Below are 15876 nucleotides of genomic sequence, written 5' to 3'. Positions count from 1 at the left end.
ACAAAGTGGAGTTTATTACAGGAATGCAAGGATAATTCATTACTAAGGAATTCATTATAGTCCATCAAATTAATAGATCTAAGGAGAAAAGTTATAGGATCATTTCTAAAGAACCTAGAAAGAAACATTTGGACAAAAGCCAATAATCATACTTAACCCCAGAAAAAGGTCTCAATGAAATAAAGATAGATAAACACTTTCTTAGAGTAATAAAATATATCATTCCCAGCCCAAAGCCCATACCGTGCCTACTGGGAAAACACTGGAGGCGTTTCCATTAAAACCAACTATAAGACAAGAATGCCCACAATCATTACTGTTATTTAACATTGTACTAGATTTAATAGACAATGAAAGTAGAAAACAAGAGCATAAAAATTGGAAAGCAGAAAGTTAATCTTTATTTTTAGATGATATTATTATATAGTTAGAAATTATTATATATTAGAGAATTGAGAAATATTTACAAACAGTAAGAGAATTTAGTTAGATAAATGGTACAAAGTGAATGTACTATAGTTAATTAATTATATCCAGTAAGAAGATGTAAGGAGAGAAAAGACCCCATTTATAATAATAATAAAAGGATAAAGCACCTAAGAATAACTGTAACAATAAATGTTGCAGAACACATGTGAATAAAACCATAATACATTGCTGAAGGACACAAAATAAGATTTGAACAAATAGAAAGATCTACCTTTTTCTTGGCTAGGAAAACTTGACAACATAAAGATGTTGATTCTCTCTGTTAATTATCTAAATGCAATTCTAGTAATAAAAATACTCATTGTTTGTTTACTCTGAAGTTCATGTGAAAAAATAAACAAAAAAGGAAAAACAGGAAACTCTGAGAGAGAAGAACAATGAGAGGATTAGGCTCACTAGATATTAAAATTAAAAGCCTCAATAATTAAAACGGTGTGGTGGTGGCACTGAAACTAAAAGATCAACCAAGAAAACAGAATAAAATGTCCAGAAATAGGCCCAACTATATATAGGAATTTAATACATGTTAAAAATATACATCTCAAAACAGTAGGTAGAAGATTACTATTATAAAGTGATAGTAAGGCAAAGCATAGGCAACAGAAATAAAAATAGACAAGTGGGAATACATCAAACTTAAAAACTTCTGTGCATCAAAGGACACAACCCACAGAGTGAAAAGCCAACCTATGGAATAGGAGAAATTACTTGCAAATCATATATCTGACAATGGGTTAGTATCAGATATAAAAAAAATTCTTTTAAAAAAATTTATTTATTTTAAAGATTTTTATTTATTTATTTGTCAGAGAGAGAGAGCACAAGCAGGGGGAGGGCAGAGGCAGAGGGAGAAGCAGACTCCCCCCACTGAGCAGGGAGCCCTACATGGGGCTCAACCCCAGGACCCTGAGATCATGACCCAACCCGAAGGCAGACACTTAATGACTGAGCCACCCAGGCGTCCCTATATAAAAAATTCTTACAATTCAACAAAAAACCCCACAAATAACCTGATTTTAAAATGCACAAAGGACTTGAATAGACATTTCTCCAAAGATGATATTCAAATGGCCAATAAGCATATGAAAAGATGTTCAACACCGTTAATAATTAGAGAAATTCATGGAGGGAGGTGGGGGGTGGATGGGCTAGATGGGTGATGGGTATTAAGGAGGGCACTTGTGATGAGCACTGGAGGTTGTATATAAGTGATGAATCACTAAATCCTACACCTGAAACTAATATTACACTGTATGTTAACTAACTAGAATTTTAATAAAAATCTGAAAACAAATTAGAGTAATTCAAATTAAAACCAAGAGATATCACCTCATACCCATTAGGAGAGACACTATCAAGAAAGAAAAAGAAAGAGAAAGAAAGAAAGAGAGAGAGAGAGGGAGGGAGGGAGGAAGGAAGGAAGAAGGAAAGAAAGAAAAGAGAGAAAGGAAGAAAGAAAGGGAGAGGGAGGGAGAGAGGAAAGGAGAGAGAGAAAATTAAAGAAAAGAAAGAAAAGAACATGTTAACAAAGTGTTGATGAGAATGTGGAAAAATTGGCATCTGCCTGCACTATTGGTGGGGATGTAAAATGGTGCAGCTTCTGTGGAAAACAGTATGGAAATTCCTCAAAAAATGACAAACAGACTTACCATATAATGCAGCAATTCCACTTTTGGATATATATCCAAAAGAATTGAAAGCAGGACCTCAAGTAGATATGTACTCACTGATGTTCATAGCAGCATTATTTACAATAACGAAGAGGTATAAGCAATCCAAATGCATCAACAAATGAAGGGATAAAGAAAATGTGCTTTATACATGCAGTGAAATATTATTTAGCCTTTCACAGCAAGGAAATCTTGTCACATGCCCCAACATGGATGAACTTTGAGGACATTATGCTAAGTGAAGTAAGCCAGTCACAAAAATGATTCCATTTATATGAGGTGTCTAAAGTAATCAAGTTCATAGAAACAGAAAGTAGAACAGTGATTGCCAGAGGCTGGAGAGAGAGGGAAATAGGGAGTTGTTGTTCAGTGGGTATAGAGTTTCAGGCTGTAAAATGAAAAGTTCTAGAAATCTGCTGCACAACAACATGAGTATACTTGATATCTCTGAACTGAACACTTAAAAATGATCGAGATGGTCAATTTTATGTTAGCTGCTTTTTACCACAGTTACATTTTTAAAAAATTATTGTTTTAAAAAGTGGTAGTGGGGTACACTGGATCACTACTTGGAGCAAAATCAAGCAGGTTCCATATCTTAATACTTCGTAAATTAAACCAGGATAAAATACAAATCTGCCAAATATCTAAATGTAAAAAAATAAAATTATCAGAGTAGATGATATAGAAAAGGCCTTCCTATATACTTTTCTCCTACTACATAAAAATTAGAAACTTTTGCATGTCAAAGGGTACCATAAGCCAAGTCAAAAGCCAAATGACAAGAGAAAACAGTCTGCAGCTCAGAACCCAAAGAGATGATCTCCTTCATATGTAATGAACTTTAAATAAGTCTGTCAAGAAAAAGGCCAAGAACCCCATAAAATATGGGCAAAGTATAACAGAGAGGCCACAACAAAGCAAACAGAATTGGCTCCTAAACGTAAGAAAAAGTTGCTCAACCTCACTCAAAATCAGAGAAATGCAAGTCAAACTATCTTGAGACATCATTTTCACCTATCAGATTGGCAAATACCCAGAAGTTTGATTATACACTCTGTTGGCAAGGCTGTGGGAAAACAAAAACTAGTCAACATTGTTAGTGGGAGTGTCAATCGGTTTAGGCTTTTGGAGGGCAATTTGACTATATCTTTCAAAATTAGAAATACACAATTCAATAATCCCACTTGTGGAAGTTAATACCATAGATATACTTGCACAAGTGTAAAATATCATACGTGGAAGTTTAATAGCAAAATATTGGAACCAACCCAAATCTCTATCAGTTGCGTCCTGATTGAATAAAATTACAGTGTATTTATCCAAGGGAATACTATATAACATTAATCATGAGCATGTTTTCTGTGTGCGGATATGTACGTAAATTGTATCATGTTTCTCCTCCTCTTAAGACCCTCCAGTGGCTGTCCATTGCTTTAAGAGTAAAAACCAAAATCCTTACACTGGCTTATAATATCCTATCCTATCCTGCCCCCCTCTTGCCTTTCTGACCCCCTATGACATTCTGCCTCACCTTCTCTGTTCCAGTCACACTGGCCTCTTTGCCTTAAATATGCTAGTCATACTCCCACCTCAGGGCCTTTGCACTAGCTGATCCCTGTCTGGATCACATACTCTGCACATAATTCCAAAGCTCACTCTCTCATTGACATCAGTCTTTGCTTACATGTCATTTTCTCAATAAGGCCACCTCTGACCACTCCATTTAAAATTAAAACCTGGGGCGCCTGGGTGGCTCAATCGGTTAAGCGACTGCCTTCGGCTCAGGTCATGATCCTGGAGTCCCGGAATCGAGTCCCGCATCGGGCTCCCTGCTCGGCGGGGAGTCTGCTTCTCCCTCTGACCCTCCTCCCTCTCATTCTCTCTGTCTCAAATAAATAAAATAAAATCTTTAAAAAAAATAAAAATAAAATTAAATTAAATTAAATTAAAACCTGCTACCTGATATTCCCAATCCCTGCTGTCTTGCTCTAGTTTTTCAATTGCTCTAATTATATTCCAACACAATATATAATTTTCTTGTTATGTTTATTGTCTGCTTGATGCACTGTCTCCCAAGATATAAATGCTATGGGGTAGAAATGTTTGTCAATTTTGTCCATATCTGTAACCACAGCATGACAGTACTTGGCATATAGTAGGTGCATAACAAGGGTTTGTCTCTAAATGAATGAATAATTGAATGTATGATACAGAAAAAGATCCTAAAGTATATTTAAGTGAAGGAGCAAAGTAAAGGACAGCAACTGTTCTGCATACAGTATTTTACAGTATTTTTAAGAAATAAAGGGGAAAAAAGTAAGGATTTATATTTGCAGATATGTGCATAAAGAAACCTGAAAGTCTACAGAAAAAAACTATTATCAGTGGTTGCCTTGGAGGAGCTGTATGGACTAGACATATGGGAAACAGTGGTAGGAAGGAGACTGCAGAGTATATACCTTTATTCAAATTATGTGAATATATTACTTATTCAAAACATTCAATCACACACACACACACACTCACAGTAGTGTCATAGCCCCCAGACCAAAAGATCCTAATTCAACGGCTCTGAGTAGGGCCCAGAGAATTTACATTTTCAACAAGCTCCCCTCCCCCACTTCTGAGACAGGTGCTCTATGGACCACACACAGTGAGAACGCTGTTACCACTCCCTCTCCTAACCCAAGAAACTCCACTGAACATTCAACACTGGAATATTTCTCACATTTGGGACACAAGCAAGTAGGCAGATCCTAGAAACAAAAAGCAATTTCCAGGAACATTTGGCACCACTAATAGGTGCAACCCAAAAGGTAGCCTCCTTTTGTATACTATGTGGAAGGACTGCAGAAAATTCATTTTCCCTTCGGTCTCATCTGCACACAGAGCCACGAGAAAGGGATATCGTCTTTGACTAAGATATTTAAGCATGTTGGATACTTCAAGTAAATTTCAGACTTCAAAAATGTTCAGAGTTTTAGCAAAGGCAGTTGAAAGGGATGCTGAGGTCTTTGTGCTCATGGGGATCACATACTGAACCACCACCACCACCCCCCCTCCGGGCCCCATTTTTCCTTCTGCTTTTGCCTTGGCATTTTTTTTTTTTTAAAGATTTTGTTTATTTATTTGACAGAGAGAGATACACAGCGAGAGAGAGAACACAAGCAGGGGGAGTGGGAGAGGGAGAAGCAGGCTTCCCGCAGAGCAGGGAGCCCGATGCGGGGCTCGATCCCAGGACTCTGGGATCACGACCTGAGCCGAAGGCAGACGCTTAACGACTGAGCCACCCAGGCGCCACCTTGCCTTGGCATTTTAATCAATAAAATGTTTCCCCTAATTCACAGAGGATTGTTCTAACACCCCTTGCTGGAGAGGAGAAATGTGGTTAGGACTTGAAATGTATCTTAGAGACACCCACCCAATAAGGCCACCCTGCTTTACACTGATGCCTTTCAGACAAACAAAAGCATTTAATTGTTATTCAGTGACTCTAGCAGAACTCTATAAATGTAGTTAACAAATAAAAGGACCTAATGACACAAAAGGGACTGAATCTGCCAAACCCAGAATATTTTCAGTTTGAAAAGCAAACTCATCCTTACTAACTTTACATGGATTCTCAAAGGAAGGAGGAAACTTAATAAGTGAGAAAAAAATTCAATATTTCATGACCCATCCCTTCCTCAGGATAATAAACTAAAGATATATACTAAACTCTCAACATTTTATTTCCATTTCAAAAAATATTTTTTGCACTATCTCTATTTTGGACCTCTCAAGATTATTCTATTTCTGGAACACACTTTCTGATGTTTTCTAATTGACTTCAAGAATCTGTCATGCCTTTGACATTTTACATGCTATGTTAAAATTAATAGTTTCATGAGTCCCTTATGAGTTTCTTCCTTAAATTTCCAAATACAGTCCTGGGTTTCTGTTTCCCAGACTGACCAGTGACAAGCAATGCTGTGATTCCAAGATGGGGAAACAATGGAAGTGGTGAAATAATCTTTAAAAATGTTTAAAATTTAGGCCCTGTCTGACAATCTGTTACAGTTGGCAAGTAGGTAAGTCTTTATTAAATAGTTGGTTTTGTTTCTCCTATTGTTTCTCCATTATGTCTGTCTGTGTGGTAACTGAGTCACTATGACATAATGCTGCAAAGAGAGACTGTAGAACAACCAGACATATGCACATGTTCATCTCTCAAGGAGTCGCAATCTTGGGTCTGTTCCCTAGATGTTGGTGGAAAGACTTGATTAATGGCAGCCTTGTTCAACATAAAAAAGAACAAAAACCAGATTTATTCTCAGCATTCCTTTTCCTAGGGGCTTCATGTGTAATGCAGTAATTAATTTATAGCTTTACAGTAAGGCAGCATCAGAGAAAGCAATTCAATTCACCAGAATGCAGATAGTGTAATTGAAAGATACCTCCTGCGTGAAAGGGTATATGAGGAAGGGTAAGACGGAAATTGATTTCTTTTATAACTACTACAAATTCACTACTAGTTACCACCTGGATTCCCCCCCCCCCCCCCAAGGTGTCCTCAGAGACTGGATGCTGACTAAATGAACCGAGGTTTTTAGGAAATGCTTCAAACCACAGCTGAACGGGCGTTAGAAACCGTGGGTGGAACTTGCTTATTACCTTCTCCACGGGGGATTGCAATCCCCATCCCCGGCCAAAGTCAAAGCCTTCCTAAGTGTGATAAGGGCTTGGAGCGAGGGGAGCTGCATCGCCCTTCATCCCCGCTCAGTGTTATTTGTGGAAGTTAGCGGCATTCCTCCCCAGGACACACCCTCTCCCCCTCCCCAGCAGCCCCCTCTCTGACACACGCGCACCGCGCACACGCGGCCCCTCGGCGAGACGCGGCGCACTCGGCGCGGCTGCAGTCGGGCCGCCTCGCACCGAGCCTGCTCGCGGGGGCCTGGCCGCCTGGAGGCTTCCCCGGAGCCCCAGCACGCCAAGACGTCTTCCTCCCTGCCTGCGAGGGGCCGGGCTTTGGGGAGCTCGGCTGCCCGTTCGTTTTCTCCGTTGTAGTCTGCAAGCTAGACTGAAATTCAGAGCTCCGAAGTTGCAAGCTGGGAATAGCTGAGATCTGAAAGACCCCAGAGGGGAATTTTTTTTTTTTTTTTAGGGGCAGAGCGTGTATCCTGCTCAACTGGTAAGTGAGAGCATTAAATACATGCAGAGGGGCAGGAAAGATTGCTTGGCAGCGTTTCCCGGCAGTGGCATGCAGGTACTCCAGTGAAACGTACTGTGCTGGGTGTTTGCTTGTCTTGGGCTCGGAAGACCGTCTTCCGCCACGGTTTTCCTAATTCTTGCTCGGACCGCTCTTAGGGGGAGGGGGTGGTGGGTTCTGCTCCGCGCGACTTCTCTGTTGTAAGAGTTGGGGTGGGGGAGGGGCGGGAGGTGGAATTCCCCTCCCCCCCTTTTATCCATTAAAAAATGATACGTTGAGAGAAGCTTCTCTTTCGGGCGTTTATATGCCTGGAGCGGTTTGCGCCGAGTTTGTGTTCCTTCTAATTTCTTTGTAATCTGCTCCATCCGTGGTTGAAGTAAAAGGAAAACTTTTTTTTTACTGAGCGAGCAATCTCTGACAGCCTAATCGCTGATCAGTTGCTGAATGAATTTTAGCTGGAAACACTTTAACGGAAGGTTTTGGTGATTTTTCCCATGAGAAATCTGGGCGTTTTCACACCTGTTGCTTTTCAGCTGCCTGAACGTTTGTTTGTTTTGTTGGGTTTCACTTAATTGCAGTCCTTTGTCTAACAAAATCAAATGCTACATTCTCCTTCTCTTGTTCTCCTCGAAGCCCTTTGGATGGGGTCCCTGTCTTCGTTAGCATTCAGTTGGCTGTAATTCTCCGGGAACAAGTGGCAGGCAGAATACAATAGGGAAGAATGCATTCCTGATGACTCGTCTACCATGGAAAGACTAAAGTGGAAAACTGACATTCCCCATTAGGTTTTATGGAAAGCATTGCTGTTACGGTTTTATAAATATTCAGTTTTGGTGAAGTCTTGAAATGAGCGAATCTAGAGGTCACCAACCTGACTTTTACAAATAAGAGATTCCCCCCAGTCTACCTGCACTACAGACATAAGGACCCTGCCTGACACCTGTGCTTTCCAGGGATGCTAAAGTCCCCTCTCTCACTTGACCGGTAGGCTACTGATGAAAGAGAGGGGTGGGTGTGGTATGTGGCAGGGGCCAAGTAGGAGGACCACCTCAGAAGGGGGCTGAAGTTTGTTTTCAGCTTTCTGATTATGAAGAAAATCATCACAATACTGGAATGCGGCTTAACGCCCTGGTCCGTTAAGTTGAATTCTTGTCCACCTGATGAAAAAGACTTTCAGTAGCCCTTCTCACACTTCGAAGTGGAGCTCAGTGGAATGCTTGTTTATTTCTTTTGCTGATAAATCCATGGGAAATCTCTGCTGAACCCAGCAATTTTGAAAAGCAAGTCCTAGCTTGTAATTGCCCACATAATGGCAAACAGGTTGTTTTCAGTAACCCAAGAGCCTCGAATTTTCTCTGACCATTGTTTTAGAGGTTACATGAAGATATTCGGAGCATACATTTGAGCTTTCCTCTTACCCACAACTGAAACGGAAAGTTATCCTTGGGTGTCTGATGAAAAAGATTATTGCCAGATATGTTACCAGGCTATAAGAAAACATGTTTCTGAAAAGATTATGGCTATTAGATATTAGTGGTCACTAGCTACTATATAATTTTTCATTGTTCCTTTAGGTACCAAGACCTACCTTGATCACCGAAGTGTTTTCATTTGTTGTTTATTTGCTGTGTGGTTTTGCTGGGTCTTTTCTTTTTGCTATTGAAAATCTCCTTTCACTTAGGTGAAATCACAGACTAGAATTAGCAGCAGTGATAGCTCTCTGGGGCTAAAATTAGACAAGTCCACGAGACTTTTCAGGCATATCCCTCATGTCTCACACAGATTCTGCAGTCTCCTTTCAAACTCCTACTTTAGCGATTATTATAAGATGATGCTTAAGTACTCTTTTTAAAGCATTTTATTTGGACAGTTTTTTTTTTTCTCTTGAGCTTTAATCATACTTTACTGGTGCATGCTGAACTTTGTTTCCCTGAGATGCCTGAAGGCACATTTACCAATCCCTTCAAAGTCCTTATACTTAACTCTTTGAACAGTTCCTTTTTAAAAACATAAACAAAAGTTCCAGTGGCACTTGCAAAAGACAAGACTGCGTCCTCTGATGTGATGGCAGATGGCAGTTGCTTGAGTTTTGTTTATGCCCTGGACAAGCTCAGTGTCTCTTAAATTAATCATGAATTGAATAATTGATTTCTCACACCTTGGGCTGCTCTTAATCTCCAGTTGTAAATTTAGAGAAAGGTTACTATTAAGGTCTAGTTCACTTGGAAACCCTTTCAAAGCCTGTCAAACGATTTTACAGCTGGGTCAAATCTAGTCGTAATACACATTATGAAATGCAATGACATAAACTTCAAGCTCTCCTGGCTTTCTCGTTTTGAAGACGGGCTCTAGCGACCTTCCCATTTGTTGGCCAGCTCCAAAGATGGTGGGGTTGACGGATGCAGTGGGTTTCTGTAAATGTAATTAAACGTGCCTCTGCCAGCTGCCTGGTATTCATGAATGTTTTCCTAAGAAAAGCTGTTCTTCGGCTTTATCTGCCCACTGTGGTTTGTGGCATGTTGTGCTATTCTGCAGCCGTTGCAGTTTTTTCCTGAATGATTGAGCTATGATGTCATGTGCTATCTCAGCGCGGAACCCTTTCAGGGCTTTGCTGGGGTCTGTGTGCCTGAGCAGAGGGAGTGGGAACTCCCTCTGAGCACCCTTGGTAGCGACTCCCCGTCTACTCCGGCACATTCCATTGCCTGGAGACCAAAGCCACCAAATGATTTGCGGTCAGAGTGATTTGGGACCGGTTAGAGATGATTTAAAAGGAAGGTTATGGGCACATGAAGTGTAGGGTAAAGAAAATATATTTTACTACTTTATTGAGACCACATGGCTCCAACTTGAACTTTTTTTTTTAACATGGAAATTGTTGGCTGAACTGGCCCACAGTGTTCCCCCGCCTTTTTCCCTTTTTTATTGCCTAGAGCAAAGAACTATACTTACTGTAGGCTTGATCTCACCATTATTTCTGAAGGCTTGAAACATTTCTTATGCCTAAGAAAAGAGTGAAAAGTAGGCTTTCTCTGTTGTGCTCTTCAAGGGCCAAAGACCATTGTCCAAGAAGAGACTCAACTCTTCAATAACTGAAAGAAGGATATCCCATGTCAAGATTGGGGAGGCATCGGTTATGAAAGGCACAGGCCAGTCCACCCCATTGGACCAGCATGCCACCAAATATCAGTACTGGCAGGGTGTGCCCATCTCTTGATGATTAAGACAGATGATTTTTATACCTGAGGACCCTTATTCCCTGTGATTAATAATGGGGCCAAATAAAATGTAGTTGATCTTTTCCAATGCACTAATAGTGATGATCGAGCTCAGAGCCCAGTGGTCCTTGCCATTAGTAATCCATAGGAACACATAACCCTTGGGCCCACACTTCGTTTGTGAAACTAAGCTGACATCTCCTGCCTCTTCTATGTGGACTACACAAATTGGCACAGCAAGTCACCTGTTAACCACTGAGCAAGTTTCTGAATCTCTGTCCAGTGTGAACTTCAAGTATGTATTATCACTTTACTCTGTGGCTCACTCTTCTCCTACTTCAGCCTTCAGGGTACATGCTATAGCCTAATAGTCCATTACAAACCATCAGATAGCCATCTCCAGCACCCAATTTGGTGTTATGAAACTGGCTAGTAGAGCTACAGGGAAAGGTAGCTCATGAATGTCCCCAGTCCCTCGGAAACTATCAGTCCAGGGTCTGAGAGCCATAATTGTGAGGTCATGGAAGGCTGCTTGAGGCCTCCCCAACAAGGTTGCTGGTCTATAATCCATCTGAGCCAGCCTGGATTCCCACAGTTTGAGTCTGTGCATATCCAGGGGTTTAAAGGAAAGCATGTGGAGATCAAATTAGTGTGGTGGCTTATGAGAAAATCTTCTAACTGTAGAATTGGAAAAATGTCAAGAAGGCAGCATGGTATGAAGGATATTGAACTACATTGGAATCGAAGATCCTGGTTTTGGCACCTTGTGACCTTCAACAAGCTACTTAATAGTGCAACATATCAATAAAGCAGTTGGCTACATTTATCGTGTCCTTCATAAGTGTGATGCCATAAGATGCTCAGAATGACACTCAGAAGCAGGTAGAGTAGGTAGCGTTCTTTCCATTTTTCAGCTGTGGGAACTGAATCTCTAGAGGTTAATGACTTGGTCAAGGTCACACAGTATGTGACTGGTAAAGTTTGGCCTCATGTCCCAAACTTCTAACTTCAAATGTGTGCTTTTTCCACTGCAGCAGTCAGCCTCCACAACTCTTAACCTCTGTGGACCTCTCCTTATTTGCAAAAATGAGGCCTTTGGCCCAGGATATAATGGTCCATTCCAGCTTAAAATTCTATGTCTGATGAATCACTGGCTGGAAGGGACTTTAAGAAATCACTTAGTCACACTCCTTGCCTCCAGGAGGACACTGTCTAAACTATTTTGAGAAGAAAATGTCAGACCTTTGGTGTGTCTTTGTTTGTGTTGTTTTTTTGTTGTTGTTGGTGGTGGTGGTGGTATGTATGTGTGTCTTAGACCAGGAACAGGCCCTGGAGGGTGTCTGAGTGCGTTCTGGGGTAGGAAAGGAAGGAGGAGCTAGTGTCAATACCTGGTGGGGAGAGCCCTTCTCTCGGGCTCAAGAGCACCGCTTCTTGCCTCACTAGAAGTGAACGTCCAGTCCTGGGATCAATGTCTAAAGTAGGAGATGAGAGTCACAGGCGTGCTTTGCTGGTTGGAAAGGAATTCTGTAAGGAGAGATCAGAGAGGTGGTTACTCCGCTAGGAGGAAAAAAGAGCTAAGTGACTCAGTAATGATCTTAAAGTTTATTAAGGGCTCCTGGAGACGGTGACTGCAGATCAGTGGTAATGATTCTATTTGAAGATACAAACAGAAGAATCCCCTTCGTTCAGTAAATGGGACCAACAGAAAGCTGTGTGGATCTAGTTCTGACTCCGCTGGTATTGCCAGGTTGGTGGCAGAATGAGGATGGGAGGAGAGGCTTCTCTGGGAAGTTGGTGCCTTGGAACCTGTGAGTCGAGAGCTGCACCTCAGTTTCTCCCTTTCCTCACAGCGCTGCTCTCTGCAGTCTGGAGCACCAGGGAGGGTCTGACAACCTTTCAAAGACAAAGGACTGTTAATGGACAACTACCAGCAATTAGACCAGATGATAAGTCCAGGCTCACATTACTCAGCTAACCTGATTATAATATTAAAATACTCACCAGTTTCTCAGTGTTCTTCTTGTTTCTCTCCCATGAAACAGGAAAAAGGGCAATGACTTTGGAGCCAGAAGGCGTAAGTGACTACCACAGTTCTACAACTTACTGAGCTTGAACAGGCATTTTCTACTCTAAGCCTCAATTTCTTATCTTTGAAATGGGGTGGTAATAATACTTACTTTAAAGTTAATTATTCCTAAGGATCGATGGAGGAACATAGGTGAACAGGCTATGAAAGTTAGTCGGGATCATTCGTAGGTGGCAGCCCCTTTCTGTGAATCATGAGGTCACTGAAGTTTCTGGTTATTCTGCCTTAATTCCATTCCCAGGCCCAAGTCAGAATTAGAGAAGTTTTTCCCGTACCTGCTATGTGTCAGGCATGTAATCGTGTATTTAATCTTCACCAAAATATATAAAGTAGATTTCTTACTCCTGTTTTATTATCTGGAAATTATGTTCTAACAAGAATAAGCATATTGCCCAAGATCACATGGATAATTATTGGCAGAGGTAAAATGGAAACCAAGTCTGTTTGGCTCCAAAGCCTCTGTGCTTTCAGACCTTTAGAACTGGGGCCTTTCCTACCCAAATACAGACCCAGTGTTCTTGGTTTCAGGTTGCATTGATCTGGCAGTTGCTTGATTGGCCTCTGAGTTGACTCTAGACCAGGTCCTTGGGCTTGGCTGGGCCCAATAGCTAAGGCATCATCTTCATCAGCCTATCCTGATTTATATACCCCAGTCTTCTGTCCTTTTCATGTTCTCCTTTCTTTCTTTCTTTTTTTTTTAAAGATTTTATTTATTTGACACAGAGAGAGAGAGAGAGAGAGCACAAGTAGGGGGAGCGGCAGGCAGAGGGAGAGGGAGAAGCAGTCTCCCCAAGGAGCAGGGAGCCCGATGCGGGGCTCGATCCCAGGACCCTGCGATCATAACCTGAGCCGAAGGCAGACACTTAACCGACTGAGCCACCCAGACGCCCCTCATGTTCTTATTCCTAGGTGGCTTATAGGTATCCCTCATGCTCTCCTTCTGCTTCAGGCATGTTCCTCCCCAGGAGTATCCTGCATTCTCTTCAGCTTTCCTTCAGAACCAGATAATCCCCCATAAGGACCTTGTAGCTCTCTACACTTTGCACCACCCCAACCTGTGACATAAGCCCATCAAGTCCAGATCAAATGCCTAACCCCTCAGCACGTTTACTGTTTTCACTTCACTGGAAGGAAACCTTTAACCTGTTAAATACACCTACCACATTACTCTAGAACATCATAGAATGTGAATTGTGAGCGCTGAGAAAGAAAGCAGCCGAGGTCATTTTATAAACGCGGAAACTGAGGCCCGGAGAATTGCCTGCCCCAAATCACAGCTCTGGGGCAGAGCCAGGGCTGATGCCAGATCTAGTCAATATTATCTCTCCTTCCAACTTTATAAAAATAGTATAAATTAACATTTTGCCACCCCCACATACCCTTGTCTGGTGGGTTCCCTTGGTCAGTGTTTGGAAACGAGTCTTTGTCTTGCTACAGCAGCCTGTTCAGACCCTCAACATTCATCACAGGGAAGGTTTTCCTTTCCTTAACTTATATTCTTTCTGCTGAACTGAAGCCTCTTTACTCCTCAACAGGAGACAAAGAACAATCGGTCACTCTCAGCTATAATTCATGGATGGGAAGAGTTAAGTCTCCTCTTAGCTTTCTTTCCCTAGGTTAAATAATACCAGATCTTTTTGCTTTTTCTCATAGTTCTTGTTCTCCAACAATTTCATCATCTTTATTTCTATCTGTTGAACTATGTCCAAGGACTCCATGCCTCTCAAACTGTGAAGTCCAGAACTGGACAAAGAGGTCTCATAAAGGTATGATAAAGTGACGATTACCTCACAGTTCCTTCAAACTGTGCTTCAGTCAGTGTGGCCAGCTTTCACGCTCATGTTTTAACTGGGACAGCCGAACCTCGCTGGATTGTGTTCAGCTTATTTTCCTCATTTGGCTGGGCATTGCTTCGCCTATGTTTGTGATCATAATCATTTCCTCCAAGTATCATTCGGAACTTTTCCTACTGAATGTTTTTTTCCTTTGTTATTGACTATTTCTCCAATTCATCAACTCATTTGGGACTCTAATCCTATTCTTCTACTTCTTAATTCTTAACCCAGCTACTATCCCAAGTAGCTTAGCACATTAAACGTCCCTGGAATTCACCCATATAGAAGTAGACCCCTGAGACGTCTGGCTCCTCAAAGCACTTCTCCCTCATGACTCCAGGATCTGAAAAGCAAGCAGTCTACCTCCTGACACCAGGCCCTCAAACTGTCCATCAGACAGTGTTATAAGTGCTGGCTATAGTAAGAGATCACTGGAGAGCCTTCCAGGAGACTCACAGCTAAGGCCAAAACACTGGCCAATTCTGAGATAGCTAACCAAGCCCAGATCTGTCTCACGTACAATGGTGGGGGTCTCCAAGATTTCACTTTGGCTCAGAAATGTGATAATTACAAACATTCACATTTACAGACCACTTTGATCTCCATTAGCTTAAGCAACTCCTCTGAAGAAATACATTATCTACATTTTACAGATGAAGGGACTAAGTCTCAGTAGAGTCAAATGACTCCCAAGATCATACAGCCAAGATTGGAACTCAGGTTTCCTGTCTTTAAAGTCCTTACGCTTTACCATATTTTAGTGTTTTAAAAACCTTAGAATTCTTAAAAGTCCCATGAGTGGGTAGGGTGGAGGAATGCTTATAAAATGCAGATTCTGGGGCCCTGGCTCCAAGTCCTCTTGATTCATGAAGCCTGAGTGGAGCCTCGGAATCTCCATTTTAACTAGCACCTCAGAGGGTCTTGAGGTGTCAGTAGATTATATTTGAGTAAACCCTCTCTTAAACTATGCTTTCTAGAATAGACTATTTTCCATTTTTATTTTTTAGAGATTTTATTTATTTGACAGAGAGAGCACAAGTAGGCAGAGCAGCAGGCAGAGGGAGAGGGAGAAGCAGGCTCCCTGCTCCACAGGCAGACGCTTAGCCGACTGGGCCACCCACGCGCCACAGGCACAGGCTCTTTAAATGCATCAGGTTGGGCGCCTGGTGGCTCAGTCGGTTGGGCGACTGCCTTCGGGTCGGGTCACGATCCTGGAGTCCCAGGATCGAGTCCGGCATCGGGCTCCCTGCTCAGCGGGAGTCTGCTTCTCCCTCTGACCCTCCCCCCTCTCATGTGCTCTCTCTCATTCTCTCTCTCTCAAATAAATAAATAAAATCTTAAAATAAATAAATAAATAAATATCAAAAACAAAATAAAAGGGGCGCCTGTG

The 15876-nt window shown here is 41.7% G+C and overlaps 1 protein-coding gene across 5 annotated transcripts in view; it reads left to right on the top strand.

Annotated features, from left to right (window-relative positions):
• PALLD (palladin, cytoskeletal associated protein) overlaps positions 1-15876 on the top strand; it is a 403835-nt gene that overhangs the window by 134655 nt on the left and 253304 nt on the right. Inside the window, exon 1 of one of the 5 annotated variants that reach the window (XM_081812915.1) lies at positions 7095-7332. The exons of the other annotated variants lie outside the window; for them this stretch is intronic. The gene's annotated coding sequence lies outside the window, so the exon portion shown is untranslated. Of the gene's footprint in view, positions 1-7094; positions 7333-15876 lie in introns of those variants that run through there. 5 annotated transcript variants of the gene reach the window in all.

Source organism: Leptonychotes weddellii, chromosome 2 (genome assembly GCF_054177405.1).
Source record: "Leptonychotes weddellii isolate Sample4059 chromosome 2, ASM5417740v2, whole genome shotgun sequence".
Taxonomy (NCBI): Eukaryota; Metazoa; Chordata; class Mammalia; order Carnivora; family Phocidae; genus Leptonychotes; species Leptonychotes weddellii.
This window is presented reverse-complemented; position numbering and strand designations above follow the sequence as displayed.